Raw genomic sequence first — 18,945 nt, forward strand, 5'->3', positions numbered from 1 at the left:
AAGGTTCGGGTCATCGCTGCTCTGTCGCTATTTATGGCTTCGAATGTGATACATAACACCACGTCACACTGTTATTGACGAATTACCGTAAGCATGTTGTTGTTTTATTACTTTTTATTTCTATAAGAGTTTAAGCCTAGTTGAGCTATGTTTGTTATAGCTGCCCTAGGCAATGTTCGAATGTTAAAGCATTGTGAAAATCAATAAAAACTTATTGAATTTAAAAAAAAAAAAAATACACACCCAATTAATGAATCCAGAATAGCTTAAACAAAAAATAGTTTACTTAACATTAGGTTCCAGATGTTTACATCACAATAAGGAAGTTCAGATAACAAGGAGTATTTAAAGTATGGTCATAATGTTTTTTCAAATGTATCAACAGTACGCCAGAGAAGAACCACAGACAGGCCACAGCCAACTGATGATGATGGTGGGAATGCAGGTAAGAATTCACTGTATTCACATATTCGGCAAACACATAGAAGCAAAAAAATAATAATGTTTTTCTTTTCACATAGGTTCTTCTTCTGCAAGCCGCCCTCCTCTAAGGCGGCCATCACAGGGCTCTGTGAGTTTGCCTAGGAGGCCCAGTAAGTCACGTCGTGTGGAGTCTGAGTCTGCGGCTCCATCTTCACCACCCAGGCGGCACATCTCCGCAGTGTTGCCCCAGCCACCTCTGGACATTTCGGCAAGTCCTCAAAGTGATGAGCCACGATCACCTCAGCTGTCTGGTGAGTAAAAAATGTTATGAAAAAATTAATAAAAGTTTGACACAGTGTGGACTATGAATGAACATGGCTAAGTCATATTAATTTTACTAAGCACTGATATGTGCAAGGTGTTATATGCTGAAAAAGTTTATTATTATTTTTTATAAATGTAAAAACTAATCTGTTTGCCTTGTGCCTTTATCACCTTGCACATATCATTGTCTGTTCAAATCCTTTGGTCTTCTCATGGTTAATTCAGCTGCACCACTGTTTGTGTATTGTCAAGACAATTATATTTTGGCACATTATTAGTCATGGCCATAATGTCAATTACCAAGCACATGTGTTTTTTTGCCAAAATTACTGCACCCATTTTCAGATGTCATGTTGGCCCTAGCATCCATTTTGTTTTTGTAATAACATTTTTTTAAAAAGACATTTTAAAACACATTGTTTAATACAAATGTTTAACATGGCCCACATCACCATTTATAAACATAGTCCAACTTAACACATTTGCATGTTTTGTGAAAAATACACAAATAAAATATACTTTTTGCTTTTTTTATTATGAAAAAAATGACTGCCTTTACAAATTAATGAGTTTGTTAGAAACCACATTTACTGCCTTGTTTGTGTTTATCTAAAGGAAGGGCCATACACAATTTTTACATGCATTAATGTTAAATGGGGACATATCTTCGTGTTTCACATATCATTATGGCTTAGAGTCTCTGAACAAAACAAATTTAAAAAAATTGTGTTGGGTAAATTAGAAGGCACACACAGACGTGCACAGAAACTGAATTGCGGGTTTCGCACAGGACTTCCCCCCCCCCCCCTCCACGCATTATAGTGTTCTCACACCTCCCCTGTCCTGGATGTAGACAGCTTACCTGGTCCGCTCCTCTGGGTCGTCCAGGTGAGCAGTCTATATCCAGGACAGGGGAGGTGAGAGAACACTATAATGTTGTGTAGGGGGGGGGAAGTTTGGTGCGGAACCCGCCAGTCAGTGTCTGCACACGCCTGTGAAGGCACATATGTGTTTCTTAAGGCAATATTCCAAGTTTTTTTGACAACACACAATCTGTAACATTTTCATGAGTATTATTAAGTATGCCATGTTTAGGACAAGCAAAGAAATATATTTGAAAATAAACAGTGGCTGTTGTGACCCCCATACAGAACCAACCATCATGGGCGAGGATGACCAGCAGGAACCTGACCAACAGGCTACCTTTACACTGCACCTGCAGCCCGTTGCTCCTACCCAGCCAACCCAGCAGCAGGATATGCCCCAAGCCTCCGTAAGCCCCCAATTGATCCCAACTCCACCACAGCAACAAATGTCCGCAGACTTTTGGAGCAGTTGGGCCACACAACAGTTCCAAAACACTGCCTACCTGAACACACACACACAACACCTTGCCAGTCTGCCGCATCATCTACCTCGCATTAGTAGGAACTCGGGCAGACTGATTGTTCAGGTAGGCAGAATAGCTACTTCAATGGAGCAAATCAGGGCGGACAACATGCAAATGCTGGCAAATTTATCTCGAGTAATCGATGAGCAACAGCGGCAGCAACAAGCCCTAATACAAGTCATACAGTGATAAAGTCTAATATTTATCCTATATAACACACTATAAAGAGGTTAAGAGACACAGTACGCAATTGGCGCACGAGGTACCGTAAGGGTACGCCCTTAGCGTAGCGGACGCTGTATCGGGAGCGAGCCGCTCGAGCGACACAAACGCTCGCGAGAATACGCTGTTGGTATCGGGCACACTATAGGTGAGCGACTACCGTAATGCTACGCTATCAGCGTAGCGGACGCTCGAGACCACGAGGAGATCACGAGCGGCGCAGACGCTCACAAGATAACAATCAGTAGACCTTGAATGTAACACACAGAAAAGATATTCTTATACTGTAGACCTTGTACTGAAACACTGTAGCGATATAACGCTGCTTAACCTTGTTTACACTAAAGCTGTTTGAGCGATAGAGACGCTCCTATTACCCTCTGCAATATAATGAACACACAATATCGTGCTAAGGATCCAACACCTTTACTAACAAGCTTTAAGTTATATCGAAAAGGGGAAAAACAGTTTACAAGTCATACACTACAAACTAACATATAATTCTAACAGAATAACTAGACAGAAATATACACAATTGAGAATAATCGCAATTACAAATACATAGACTAAGTGTGAATGGCTAACATTATACGGGTAACAAAGTGGCAACAGAGAAACATACCATACGGGGAACACTCGCAGGCGCAACCGGAATCCTGTCCTCCAATTATCAGCGATAACTGTTGAAGAGAGAGTACTGGCCGGTCTGGGGACAGTGACCCTTATATACACAACATACAGTGTACTTCAAAGGGCCCTACAACCTTATTGTTCATTGGACACAGGAATGTCTCTCTGCACTATAACAAAAGGTCATTGGTGGATTTGAACAGGTGGGCTGTGACTATTTCAAACAGCTCAGGTGGGTGGGAATCTCCGGATTCCCGCCACATGGATAATGAACTGCAAATATAGAATATGTCCAGAAACTACTAATGGCCATAACTATATGCAGGAGCGATTAATCTGTACCTAACCAACACCGGATTATTGCTATTAAAATACTCTTCGGTTAGGTACCAGACACAACTGTTCTACCTTTATCAGACCCTTTGTACTACGTAAAGAGGGATTCCCAAGTCCGTGAACAAGTTACTTTAACCAAACTTACAGTTATCACTAAAGGCAACAATACCTATAAAACCTGCTGTATGGATTTATTAAAGAGCGATTGAGTCGCTCGCTAGACGTACACAAACCCTACCGTAAGTGCACATACCATGCGCTCAGGCGCACGCCCGTTCAGGCGCCGTCACACATATGCGAGTATGTGCACGCACGCCAGTGAAAGTGCACGTGCAGCGGGCACGCGCATGAGGTGAATATATGGCAACGTGCAGCGCGATATTTTTCTGACTTTGACAGTCCACCCTTTGGCAGTCACCAATAACTGCCACTTCCTAAAACAGTTCAAAAAGAGAAAAATATATGTCATGTATAATACATTTCTATGATTGGGTAGGGGAGGAGAGGAGAAGGTAGGAAAAGGGTATGACCTAGTGAGATAGCAGAAGCATGTGTGTATGAATCCATGTTTGGGGGGTCATGTATCATCGTGCCGTACGTGTTTTAAATCAAGCTTCGAGGTATTGCGAAGTATACATTTGAATTCCTTCTTATCCCGTGGTACGGGTCTGTGGATGGGCTGTCAAACTTTACCGAGCTCTCTTCGGCTTTTGGTTGCAACAAAATGGGGGAGCACATTTTAGTTGATGATACATGAATGGGGGTATATGTGAGTGCTGATATCTGTGCCTATATTCCCTATCGACTATGTGTGTTATTACCTGAAGGTTGTAGAGATGAAGATAAAGAACAATTATGGTAAATGCAGTGATAAACTATGTGAGTTTAATATACATTTGCCGATTGAGGTCTTGTCTTGTGTCTTGTCTTGTCTTGTCTCGATGTACATGTTGACTGTAGTCTCCCGATGCTTTTGCCAACAATGCGAGCAAAGCTTTATCAATGTCCATAGACTTACAAAAAGTGTTGGGCTAGCGTAAAATTTAAAGTACTAGGGATATGGGGGTCTATGGCATAGTCCATCAGTTGTCTGTGTAAAGGGTTGTCAAATTCTTCTTCCAAGCGGATGTCTTTGTACCTTGGAGGAAAACAAAGGAGAAACGGGTGAAAGAAACGGACCGTGGAATCACATTTTCATCACAACATTGTCTCTATCGTTGGGTCATAAACCAACTCAGTCGTTGTTATTACAGTATCTTCACTTCTTAAACTCATCACTCGGGCGCTACGTTTACACTTTGTTAAAACCCGAACGCATCTAAATATCAGACCGACCAATATGATGACACCCAGAGTACACAAAAGAAATTTCCCTATATCCATGATAATTCCTTGAGTCCATTCTCCTAAACCAGAGAACCAATTTCGTGGGTTCAACCATGACACCCAACTGGTCAGCTCATTACCCACAGCGGCAAGGGTGAGATTGTGTTTCCTTCGGAACTCCCATTTTAATTGGAGAATGTCGTCCATCTTTTTGTCTATGACCTCGACCGGGTCCTCGGTGCTGTTTGTAATATATGTGCAGCACTTTATTCCATACTGAGTCGCTAGGGTAACACAATACCCGCCTGTCACAGCTGTGAGATAATTGAGAATCATCCTATGCTGAACCAGTTCTGTTTTATAAGCTTGGAGCTCCCTTCCGGTATACCTGAATGTGTCATCATACATTTCAGTGATATTGTCTAATAAATTTGCAAGCGCAGATATATATTTATAATTTATCACTCCTCTGGCGGTACGAGTGATATCTAACGCGATTAGGAATTGAATCCCGGTGGATTCATTGATCAGGTCAGAGGCCGGGTGCTCTGTTCTTTCTATCAGGTGCCGTTTAACGATGTGCTCGTAATGAGTGTGAGTATAAGGAGCTTGGGCACTGCGGTGAATATCCTTCATTTTAGTGTGGGATACGGTCATTACCTCAGGCAGTACTTTTCCAATGTAACATAACCCTTCTGAGTTTGGGGCAAGCCACTTATACGCCTTCCTCCCGCATATGAAATATGCATCATCTGGGAGAATATATGGGACGGAGTAGGACATTACCATATTACACATTTTGCATATGAAATCTCCTAACCCTAATTCTCCCATCTGTTTAGTACACGTATCAGTTTGTACGATATGTGCACAGTATCCTGGTGATACCTCTCCAACTCTCATGGTCCTACTTCCTAGGGTATACCTATATCGGAAATATTTTCCACTACCGGCTATGTGGCGTATAAGTTCTGTATCTGTAGGCATTCTATCGGCTCTGTATGAAAAGGTCATGGTTTGGTTATTCCATGACACTTCCCAATTTCCCGGCTTTCGGGGATTGGAAATGTTAAAACATACTAGGGATCTATCCACATGATATTGGTGGAGCTTCAAACTAGGAGGACTGGAGATATTAAACCTCCTGTCCACCGGCCTCCCACCACTTTGCTCAAGTACCTCCCCTATAGTTAAAGGGAAGGGCACTAATCCTGATTTGCTATGGCCTTGAGGTACTTGAGAGCATACCCAACAATCTGTCTGATTTAACACTTTACCCACTAAGGAGTGATAGTCACTCAATGGATGCCGGTCCATGTGGATATTAAAACTGGATTGGCATTTCTTGATACACCCATCCTCAACTACCTGTCACAGAGTCTACAGATACAGTTCTCTTCAGCTAACAATCCTTCACAATTTCTTCTATTGTCAATGCTACCAGATCGTTTTCTGATACTCGCCTTTACTCGGTGATTATGTTGTTCTTGGAAATCTACGCCTCCATCTCTGTCATCAGAACCCATTCCAGAACCTCTCTCGACCTCCATGGTACTCTCGCCGGAACAGACTGCTCTGGTCAACATCATGGTCAACAGGAAAATCCGGATCACAGTCTCTTGGGGCAAGTCCATCTTATAGGAGGAAATGTAGAAGAATGAGAATGGGGAAAGAAGTAATTGAGGGGGATGGGATGGGAAGTGGAGAAAAACAATAAAAGGGAACAGGGAATCGACAACTGCCTCCGATCTTATTTTCTCAATGCTCAGGTGCCGTTTCAGTCCTCCTGAAACAGACACTCCAGTGATACAACTTCCTCCACCGTCTGTTCTTTATCACGGGACCTCTCTGGATCAGCAACCTTCTTACAATGGGACGAATGAACCCAAGTCTCTCTCTCGGCAACCTTCAATGCTGTCGTGCTAATCAATAAGACTTGGTATGGTCCTTCCCATCTGTCAATAAGGCAACCTGAGCGTAGAAAATTCCGTATCATTACATAATCCCCAGGTTCAATGTCATGACAATTACTATCTGGCAGATCAGGAATCACTAACTTCAAATTATCATTCTGATTCTTTTGCTGTTTACTCATCTTAACCAAATACTTTACAGTCACTTCATTGTTACACTTCAAATCATCCTGAGGGTTAATCATGACATGCGGTTGTCGACCAAACAGAATTTCAAAAGGGGACAGATTAAGAGGGGACCTGGGAGTGGTTCTGATGCTGTATAACACAATGGGCAAAGCTTCTGGCCATGTCAATCCTGTTTCTGCCATAACTTTGCTCAATTTATTTTTAATAGTGCTGTTCACTCTTTCTACCTTCGCACTCGCCTGGGGGCGGTACGGAGTGTGCAGCTTACTATCAATTCCCATCAACTTACACATTCCTTGAAAGACATCACCTGTAAAATGGGTACCCCTATCGCTTTCAATTATTCTAGGGATACCGTATCTACACACAAATTCCTGTACAATTTTCTTAGCAGTAAACATTGCGGTATTTGTGGCCGCAGGAAATGCTTCGACCCAATTTGAAAACACATCTATACAAACTAGTACATACTTCAAATTTCGACAAGGGGGTAATTGTATGAAATCAATCTGTATTACCTGAAAAGGACCGCCTGTAGGTGGGATATAAGATGGTTCTGTTGGTATTGCCTTTCCGATATTCTTCCTCAAGCAGGTGAGGCATGACATTGCTCTCTTTCCCGCATGGGAAGAAAATCCTGGGGCGCACCAATATGCTCTTACCAACTTGCACATCCCTTCCTTGCCTAGATGAGTCAGCCCATGTGCTGCTTCAGCCAAACTTGGAAGGTATGCTCTGGGTGCCACTGGTTTACCCTGTCCATCTGTCCAGAGTCCTGAGGACTCCTGGCTATATCCTTTTGACCTCCAGACTGCCTTTTCCTGTGGGGAACACAAGTTTTGCATTTCACACATTTTCTGTGTGTTTACAGTATTGAATACCATCAGTTGTGTGATGTCTGTCTGTCTGGGGGTACCGGCTGCTAACTTAGCAGCTTCGTCTGCTCGGCTGTTACCAAGTGATACTGGGTCTTGACTATATGTATGTGCTTTACACTTGATAACAGCCACTCTGTCAGGTTCCTGTATCGCTGTTAGAAGCCTTTTGATGTGACCTGCATGCGCTACCGGTGTACCAGCTGCCGTCATGAAATTTCTGAGGCGCCATAGGGCTCCGAAATCATGGACTACCCCGAAGGCGTATCTAGAATCGGTGTAGATATTGGCTGACTTGTCCTTAGCCAATTCACATGCTCTGGTTAGGGCAACCAGTTCAGCAACCTGGGCTGAGTGAGGTGGGCCTAGCGGTTCTGCTTCTATGGTGCCTTGGTCATCTACGACTGCGTATCCAGTACACAAGTCTCCCGAGTCCGTCTGTCTGTGACAACTACCGTCAGTGTAGAAAGTAAGATCTACATCTTCTAGTGGGTTGTCACTGATGTCAGGCCTTGCCGTGAAATTTTGGGTCAAATATTCCATACAATCATGCATGTCATCTCCTGTATTAAATCCTCCTTCCCCATCACTCTCATCCTCCACCCTTTGTGCCTGTCCAGGCACACCTAGGAGATATGTTGCAGGATTTAATGCACTGCATCTCTTTATGGTGATGTTTACGGGGGCCATTAATGCCAATTCCCATCTTGTAAACCGCGCTGATGAGACGTGCCTGGTTTGGGCAGAATTCAGCAAGGCTGACACTGCATGTGGTGTATGGATTGTGAGGTTGTGTCCTAGCACTACATCTTCGCTTTTTGTAACTAGCAATGCTATCGCTGCAACACTTCGCAAGCATGTGGGGAGGGATCGCGCTACCGTATCTAGCTGAGCGCTGTAGTATGCTACCGGCCTGCTGGCATCACCGTGCTTTTGGGTTAGGACGCCTGCCGCGCAACCAGCACTTTCTGTTCCGTACAGCTCAAAGGGTTTCCCATAGTCAGGCATACCTAATGCTGGTGCCTGCGTTAGGCACTGTTTTAGTCTCTCAAATGCCATTTCAGATTCATCTGTGTGCGAAATCCGGTCAGGTTTACTTGATGAGACCATTTCCTGCAAAGGTAGGGCTAGTATGGAAAACCCTGGGATCCAGTTACGGCAATACCCACACATTCCTAAAAACGTTCTAATCTGTTGCTGGGTTTGTGGCAGTGTCATGTCACGAATTGCTTGAATTCTATCAGCGGTAAGGTGTCTCAGTCCTTGTGTCAGACAGTGTCCTAAATACTTCACCCGGGCCTGACATAATTGTAATTTGTCTTTGGAAACCTTGTGTCCTGTGTCTGAAAGATGAAACAGGAGCTGTTTCGTATCTTTCAGGGATGCTTCCAATGAATCTGAACACAGTAGTAAATCATCTACATACTGTATCAATACTGATCCACTCTCTGGTTGGAAAGACTGTAAACAATCATGCAAAGCCTGTGAAAAGATACTTGGACTGTCTATGAAACCTTGTGGTAAGCGAGTCCATGTGTATTGGACTCCTCTGTATGTGAATGCAAACAAATATTGACTGTCAGGATGCAGGGGTACCGAGAAGAAAGCGGAGCAGAGGTCAATCACAGTGAAAAATTTGGCAGTGGGAGGGATTTGCATAAGGATAACAGCTGGATTTGGCACTACGGGGAATTGACTCTCAACTATTTTGTTGACCCCTCTTAGATCCTGCACTAATCTGTAACCCCTCCCCCCACTCTTTTTAACAGGGAAGATGGGGCTATTGGCAGTGCTGGACGTCCTTACCAGAATGCCCTGTTGTAGCAAGCGCTCTATTACAGGGTAAACTCCTAACTCCACCTCTGGCTTCAGAGGGTACTGTGGGATTTTTGGAGCTATCCTACCATCTTTTACTTGCACAACTACTGGGGCTACATTTGCCATCAATCCAGTGTCTTGTCCGTCCTTGGTCCACAGTGAATCTGGTACCTGGGACGTCATTTCTTCTATCATGGACGGACACCTATTTTCAATAACAGTGTGTGACATTAATCTTATTGGGGAGTCTAGCATATCTTGCGCTTCCTGAGCGTGGCTTTCGGGAATGTCCAAAAACACACCTTCAGGAGTACAGTATATGACGCATCCCATTTTGCACAGTAGATCTCTCCCTAAGAGATTAGTCGGAGCCGATGCAGCCAGCAGGAAAGAATGCTTGGTATGCAAAGGCCCTATCGTAACCTCTGTTGGTTTGCTTAAAGGGTATTGTCGTACTACTCCTGTCACTCCCATGGCTGGAATTGTTTTACCAGTGGTTCTAATGCCCACGGTCGAATTTATCACTGACTTGGCCGCCCCCGTATCTACAAGGAAATTTAGAGATTTACCAGCTACATCAATTGTGACCTCGGGTTCACTTCCAAGATTTGCAATTAATTTCACTGGCTGCAGATTACAGGTGTGGCCACACCCCTATGGTGTGTGGTGACCTCCCTGCATTGCAGTGGCAGCTATTACCTGTGAAGGGGGTAATGGGTATTATCAGAGACTTGCCAGTCTCTTTTTGGGGGATACCTTCTTGTTTCCCCTGCATGTGGCTCATAACCCCGTCTCTGCGGTCCCTGATCCCAATTTCGTATGTCATGTCGTTGTCTAGGGTTTTTATGTGCATTATGTGAGTTATTTGTACAGTTACGTGCAAAATGTCCTTCCCTGCTACAATTGTAACATTTTACCACATGCGGCGTACCACCAGGGATCTGTGATCGGGACTGAGGCGGCCTTGTTGTTAGGGCCTGGATACTTATTGCCATCAGTCTATCACTCTGTGACTCCCTGCGTCTTGTAATGTTCCTGTCGTGCCCAACAGCAGTCTCTCTTAAGGCGGCCACCGACATACCTCTCCAGTTAGGTTGAGTAGTTTGTACCCTACTCCTTAATACCTCCTTTAAACCGTCCATCAGGACGGACACCGCTACCTCTCTATGGTGTACATTTGCCTCAATGTCCACGATCCCAGTGTATTTAGCCATTTCCTCTAATGCTCTGTGGAAATAGTCGGGGGCAGTTTCCCCTTCCATTTGTTTAATGGAGAATATTTTGTTCCATTTTACTACAGCTGGGAAATATATTCCCAACTGCAGATTAATTCTGGTTACATTTTCTTGATTATATGCATCCGTAAGGGGTACCTCCTCATCTAGTTTACAGTCAGCTATAAACTTGATAGGGTCAATACTAGAGGGCAGACATGCCCGCAGTAGTGTCCTCCAATCTTTGTTGTTTGGTTCAGTGGAGTTACCTAGGTCCTTAATGAACCTTTGGCATGCGGCTAAATCCTTTCTGGGATCAGGAAATTCAGACAAAATTGTTCTTAATTCTGCTCGGGACCAGGGACAGTGCATAGCAATATTTCTAATGGGTGTGGCTCCATTTGTGTCAGTCTTACCATTGGGGACCGCTATTACCCTAACAGGGTTGATATTGATTACTTCACTCTGGTTTGATTCTACATCATGTGGTGCAATAGTTTCAGCATATTGTACAGTGCCGTACTTACCTGTAGACACAACCTCACCTGTCCCTGAGCTATGAGCTTTTGATGCCCCTCTTACTGGTTGGGCGGTGCCCACTGAAGTATCGCTTATGGTGGCCGCTAGAGAGAGAGCTGAAATTGTAGTGGGCTCATCTTCTTGGTCGTATTCCTGGGGGAAGTTTAACATAGGATACAACTTGCATGGGTTAGCGTTAGTATCAACATTTGCATTTACTTTTATCTTAATTTTATCATTAATACATTGATTAAGTGCACCCTTATCGCACACCCGCATGTCATTCTCTGCAGCCACTTTGTCCCCTACTATATATGGTGGTGGTGCCATTGCTATTAGATTTCTACCAGGATGGGAATTTGCTTTTTGAGCTAGTTCCTGTTGTATTTCACTTTCCTGTTGCCATATCAGTAAACAATCATAATGTCTAATCCTCTGCTTTGCAGATTTTATTAGACCTATCCTTTTTCTTAGATTCTGCAATACCTCGGGGTTCAGACTGCCTACCCGGGGAAACTGTTCCCCATCATCCTCTGTCATACGTTCCCATTCGTTGCATAATACCTGTGTGTGAGATCCGTATTTTTCACACATTATATACCGTGCGGACCCTTTGGGCCAGCAACCACCAACGTGAACCCTTGTTGGACGTCCCTTCTTTGAACAACTGGCCCCCATCGTTTGTAGATATTGCTGTCTTAGCTAATTCTCACAAACAGACCTGATTGCCTGCGGTAAGGCGACGGTGAAAGTTCAACTAGTGCCTTCACTCACTCTGCGCCCCAATTGGCCTATCCAATCCGTGGGATCTTTTGTAACCTCTATTTACTGGGGCGCGTGGGAGTATGCGATCCCTCCCCAGTAAGTATTGGTTGTTGGAGATTTCCTTAGTGAACAGCGAAACTCCCTTAAAATAACAAAAACCTACACAAATCACGTTAGAATGTACAAATAGCGTTTATGATCCCTCAATAAATTTTTAATGGGTATCAAGGTAACAAACTAATGCACACAATTACGTGCGGTCCAGTCGCACAGCGCATAAATAACTAAATATTTATACGCTTTACGACCAATGGAATCGGTTGTTTAGGCTGCGAAACCTTCAGCCGGAGCTTTACCTTGACTATATGGGTGCTACGCCAAACCCCTCGGGCTGCGCTTAAATACCTCGCAGTCCTTCTGTCTGCGGAAACTACTTGCTCCTTTTACCTTCTACAATGTTAACGTGGGCAAGCCAGTCCACGCCACCAAGTGTCCACTCACCTGATGTGGTCTCCGACGGGATCCCGATTTGTGGGTTCACAAAAATAATACCTTAAGTTCCACACTCACTCCTATAAACTCATACACACCCCTGAGCTTTCTGTACAGAAATTCCTTTCATACAGGTAGGAGTCCAATCCCTGGGTTTGCAGTAGAAAAAGGTTTTCTTTTAACTAATATTTTTTTTGGAAAAACTGAACAACCGTGTGCTATTATCAGGTGGCTATACTATACCGCCCACCCTAAACAAGGTTATTGTGTGATTCAAGTCTCAATGGGCGTATCCGTACGCTCCGTTGCGTAAAACACGCCACGTGCGTATGCCTTTGCGTAATGTACGTGCTTTCGCACGTTGTCCGAGACACTTATGCACAAAGTGCAGATACGCCCACAGCGACACAATCAACACGTTTCTATCAATGTAAACAATATTCAACAGAAATCGCTTACCGTACACCACACAGTATTTGCTATGCTGTGTGCGTGTCCTTTACAATTATTCCCTTAAAAATTACCCTATTTAATCTCAACTAAATAGCACCAGATTTCTTCAGCACGTGTCTAATAATCAATTCTAATGGCAACAAGAAAGTGAGCTGCAACAATGTAGATGTGTGCGTGCATGTGTGTGTATGCAAAAACAGAAATAAACAGTTTTAAAAGATACTAACGTATTGTTCTTACCTCCGGTTCCGGATTCCACCCCAGCACTCCTACAACGTAGCGTAACAGACGCTCATCTAGTCAGCACCACTGTATCCCTCACCACCAATACGGATACGAAGGGATACTGCGTTCCCGCCCTTTGCTGACAGATAAAGTCTGATTACAGTAGTGAGGATATGTGGAGGACGGACGAGCCCTCAATTGATAAAGTCTAATATTTATCCTATATAACACACTATAAAGAGGTTAAGAGACACAGTACGCAATTGGCGCACGAGGTACCGTAAGGGTACGCCCTTAGCGTAGCGGACGCTGTATCGGGAGCGAGCCGCTCGAGCGACACAAACGCTCGCGAGAATACGCTGTTGGTATCGGGCACACTATAGGTGAGCGACTACCGTAATGCTACGCTATCAGCGTAGCGGACGCTCGAGACCACGAGGAGATCACGAGCGGCGCAGACGCTCACAAGATAACAATCAGTAGACCTTGAATGTAACACACAGAAAAGATATTCTTATACTGTAGACCTTGTACTGAAACACTGTAGCGATATAACGCTGCTTAACCTTGTTTACACTAAAGCTGTTTGAGCGATAGAGATGCTCCTATTACCCTCTGCAATATAATGAACACACAATATCGTGCTAAGGATCCAACACCTTTACTAACAAGCTTTAAGTTATATCGAAAAGGGGAAAAACAGTTTACAAGTCATACACTACAAACTAACATATAATTCTAACAGAATAACTAGACAGAAATATACACAATTGAGAATAATCGCAATTACAAATACATAGACTAAGTATGAATGGCTAACATTATACGGGTAACAAAGTGGCAACAGAGAAACATACCATACGGGGAACACTCGCAGGCGCAACCGGAATCCAGTCCTCCAATTATCAGCGATAACTGTTGAAGAGAGAGTACTGGCCGGTCTGGGGACAGTGACCCTTATATACACAACATACAGTGTACTTCAAAGGGCCCTACAACCTTATTGTTCATTGGACACAGGAATGTCTCTCTGCACTATAACAAAAGGTCATAGGTGGATTTGAACAGGTGGGCTGTGACTATTTCAAACAGCTCAGGTGGGTGGGAATCTCCGGATTCCCGCCGCATGGATAATGAACTGCAAATATAGAATATGTCCAGAAACTACTAATGGCCATAACTATATGCAGGAGCGATTAATCTGTACCTAACCAACACCGGATTATTGCTATTAAAATACTCTTCGGTTAGGTACCAGACACAACTGTTCTACCTTTATCAGACCCTTTGTACTACGTAAAGAGGGATTCCCAAGTCCGTGAACAAGTTACTTTAACCAAACTTACAGTTATCACTAAAGGCAACAATACCTATAAAACCTGCTGTATGGATTTATTAAAGAGCGATTGAGTCGCTCGCTAGACGTACACAAACCCTACCGTAAGTGCACATACCATGCGCTCAGGCACACGCCCGTTCAGGCGCCGTCACGCATCTGCGAGTATGTGCACGCACGCCAGTGAAAGTGCACGTGCAGCGGGCACGCGCATGAGGTGAATATATGGCAACGTGCAGCGCGATATTTTTCTGACTTTGACAACAGCACAACCAAGTAGTGACTGAAACTTTGTCCAGAATTGTTGCCAGCCACACTGCCACCAATAATCAACTGAATGCCAGTATTCACAACCTTAGCCAAAGCATTACTGTGCTGGCAGCACAACAAGTCAGCTCCAGCTCCGGAACGACTACCCCTAGCCAGACCCCAGTTACCTCCCCTGTTTGACGCTCAAGCAGAACACGGGCCAGCGACCCAGGACAAACTTCTGCACCAAGCACACACACCAAAAAAAAAAAGATTAAGACATGAAATTTGTGCAACACAATAAATGTTTTGCTATTGTATTCCCAAAAAAATCCTGTGTCCTTGTCAATCATTGTAAAACACGCTATGTGTGTATGGTTTAATGGGGTAATGATTGTCAATGTTTTTTTATTTAAAATATAAAAAAACATACACTCCAGTATAAAGAACAAACACTAACGAACAAAACAAACATTCACCCCCTACAATACATGTAATAAAAGTGGTTAGGCAAGGTGATTTAAAACAAAATAATACTTACGGGTAAAATATCGCTGAATAACTTCTTGCGTTACCTGCCTCCCTACATCTGTACTCACACTGTCACCAGATGTTTCTAACTCCTCTGCTTGCTGACTGTTTTCTTCATCATCATGTGGCAGATGTTGTTGCAAACACAGATTATGGAGAAAACAGCAGCAGAACACAATCCTAGTCACTTTAGAGGGACTATACAACAAAAGCCCAGCAGATTTATCCAGACACCGAAACCTAGATTTCAGCACCCCAAAACATCTTTCTATCACGTTCCGCGTAGACTTTTGTGCATGATTGTAACTGTGTTCAGCAGGAGAATCAGGTTGGGACAATGGAGTAAGTAGCCAAGAGTAGCAGCCATAACCACCATCACCTGAAAAACAGATATAGGCAACATTAGTACATGTGTATGATGAATAATTTCCCTAAAAAAAAAAGGAGTTTGAAGTTAACACACATACACACAACACACTTGGAACATACCCAGCAGCCAGCCATCAGGCATTTGTCCATTCTCAAATTTATCAAAGAGAGATGACTGACTGAGGATGAAGGAGTCATGGCAGCCACCAGGGTAACCTGCAACCACACTCATAATTTTTAGATTTGCATCACAAACCACCTGGACATTAGTGGATTTGTCCATATGTTGATTAGTATAAATATATTGACGGCCCCTAGGTGGTCTCAGCTCAACGTGTGTGCAATCTATGGCCCCCAGCACATTGGGCATGCCAGCAAGCTCATAGAAAGCTACCCTGACTGCATGCCACTGCGACTCCTGGGTAGAGAAGCAGATAGAGGCATTTATATGGGGTTCCAAGACATCCAAAAGCTGAGTGGACATTAATAAATATAAGGTGAGTGTCATGATCTGTATTCAATACAATACTGTGTTCTAAGACCTAACAGAAGCAACACTTAGACATAGACGTGTATGTATATTTCAACTCACCTGATTCAAATATTTGGAAAAGGTGGGCTGGGAGATACCAATGACGTCGCCTGTCACAGCCTGGAAGCTCCCAGTAGCCATAAAGTGCAACACAGCCAGGAGTTTGTGCAGGCTTGAGACAGAGCGAGAGCGTGCTGTCTCAGGGTCTAGTCCCAGTTTGACAAGGTCATACAGATGGAAAATGTTGTTTCGATTTAGCCTAAACATCTGTATGACCCTATCATCAGACAATGCGTTTAAGTTTAAACGTCCCCTAAAAAAACGAGGCTGGCGCAGCCTCCGCGGCACCTGTTCAACCTGCTGACCATGTTCACTTACCTGGCCCTGATTTATTGAAGAGTCATGGAGCACTCTCAGGTATCCCCCAGCAACCAAAAAATCTGAAGCACACACAACAGCCGCCATTTCAGAGTGAGAGATATTCAAAATGTGCCTGGGAGCCTTTTATAGGGCCAAACATTCAGGTGTGACTAATGAATAATTGAATACACATGTAAACACGCTTCTCAAAAGCAGGTCTACTTTTTTTTAGGACTTTTGTACGAATTGTATTTTTTCACGACCGCAAATGCATTATCACGGTAGACATTACAAATACGAATGGTTAGTAAATGACCGTGATTCATACCTAAACAGCCGCGTTTTGACCGATGGTGTATTCATTCGTAATTTTACACATGAACTTCCAAAAAAATACGAATGGCCTCATCACTGCCGTGTTTTTGGCTTAGTAAATTACCGAGATGACACTTTGAAGAAAAAACGGCATCTCGGTCAAAATCGGGACCTTAGTAAATATACCCCGAGGTGTCAGTGACAGCAGTGGATTGTGAGGAGACGAGCGCTCGCTTAGAGGACCTCTTGGACTTAGGGGAGCGTTGGTCAGACTTTTTAGTAGTCAGGGACTGGTTCAACTTCTTTAATTGAGCATAAAAATCGTCCACCCACGGCGGGTTAGCTGCAGGGACCACATACGGTTGTACCGGCATTGGGGGGCCCATAGGGGGTGTTAGTTTCTGAAATAGCGTATGCAGAAGCGTGGAAAAAGCGGCCCACGGAGGCTCAGTATGTGCCTCCGTTGCCACAGTCCCACTGGGGGCCAAGGAGCCCCCAGAACCAGAGCCCACAGCTGCTATATTCTCCCCATATGTGCCTGTGGCTTCAGCAACACCAGAAGTGTGTTCTGCCCCAGAACCGTTACCCTCAGAAGCAGACATGATATAACTTGCAGTATGAGGTAACACAGTACAATTATTAGCAGCACTCTATCCCTAAACCCAAACCCCTGCGCAGTGTAGTCAGCACCAGCAGAGATAAAGGAGAGATATGGTGACTAAATCACAGAGAAAAATACGTAATACAGTATATCTTTGTGAAAATCCTATATTAAATAACACCTGACGCACCAAGCCCCCTCAGGTTATAGAATATAGGGATAGCAAGTTGAGTGAAAGACACGAGATGGACACCACTCAGCTATCAATGCACACATAAATAGTCACAGTTTGTACAATGCAGAGGTTATTACAGACAATAATACTGCACTGGACTAGCTTACACAGCTATATAGTCAATAGATATAACACTACACAGTAAGAAACTGGATGTATATCACAGGGTAATTGTACTATAAACCCCTGACTAAATGCACTCTTTCTTAACTAACACTGTCTAATAGGCAGGTAGAATACTTAAGTGTCATGTAAAGTCACAGCACTGACAACCAGGCGGCTTTACATAGGAGGGTTTGCCCAAGCAGTCCCAGGGACAGTGAGCTGAGGAGTAATGGCGCCACAGACACTGACAGGGAGTGAGGAAAGACAGAGATGCAGCTCCAGGGCGGGAACACTAGGGATGTGCACTTGAAATTTTTCGGGTTTTGTGTTTTGGTTTTGGGTTCGGTTCCGCGGCCGTGTTTTGGGTTCGACCGCGTTTTGGCAAAACCTCACCGAATTTTTTTTGTCGGATTCGGGTGTGTTTTGGATTTGGGTGTTTTTTTCAAAAAACCCTAAAAAACAGCTTAAATCATAGAATTTGGGGGTCATTTTGATCCCAAAGTATTATTAACCTCAAAAACCATAATTTCCACTCATTTTCAGTCTATTCTGAATACCTCACACCTCACAATATTATTTTTAGTCCTAAAATTTGCACCGAGGTCGCTGGATGACTAAGCTAAGCGACCCTAGTGGCCGACACAAACACCTGGCCCATCTAGGAGTGGCACTGCAGTGTCAGGCAGGATGGCCCTTCCAAAAAACACTCCCCAAACAGCACATGACGCAAAGAAAAAAAGAGGCGCAATGAGGTAGCTGTGTGAGTAAGCTAAGCGACCCTAGTGGCCGACACAAACACCTGGCCCATCTAGGAGTGGCACTGCAGTGTCACGCAGGATGGTCCTTCCAAAAAACACTCCCCAAACAGCACATGACGCAAAGAAGAAAAAAAGAGGCTCAATGAGGTAGCTGTGTGAGTAAGCTAAGCGACCCTAGTGGCCGACACAAACACCTGGCCCATCTAGGAGTGGCACTGCAGTGTCACGCAGGATGGCCCTTCCAAAAAACACTCCCCAAACAGCACATGACGCAAAGAAGAAAAAAAGAGGCGCAATGAGGTAGCTGTGTGAGTAAGATACGCGACCCTAGTGGCCGACACAAACACCTGGCCCATCTAGGACTGGCACTGCAGTGTCACGCAGGATGGCCCTTCCAAAAAACACTCCCCAAACAGCACATGACGCAAAGAAGAAAAAAA

General features: G+C 44.0%; 1 long non-coding RNA gene across 2 annotated transcripts in view; it reads right to left on the bottom strand.

The window, feature by feature from the left end:
• Window positions 1–262: 262 nt before the first annotated feature.
• Window positions 263–18,945, bottom strand: part of LOC134909090 (uncharacterized) — a 41,493-nt gene continuing 22,810 nt past the window's right edge. For both annotated transcript variants that reach the window (XR_010175845.1, XR_010175846.1), the window contains exon 2: window positions 263–731. This is a non-coding gene — a long non-coding RNA (uncharacterized LOC134909090). The remainder of the gene's footprint in view (window positions 732–18,945) is intronic.

The sequence above is a fragment of the Pseudophryne corroboree genome, chromosome 4 (genome assembly GCF_028390025.1).
Source record: "Pseudophryne corroboree isolate aPseCor3 chromosome 4, aPseCor3.hap2, whole genome shotgun sequence".
Taxonomy (NCBI): Eukaryota; Metazoa; Chordata; class Amphibia; order Anura; family Myobatrachidae; genus Pseudophryne; species Pseudophryne corroboree.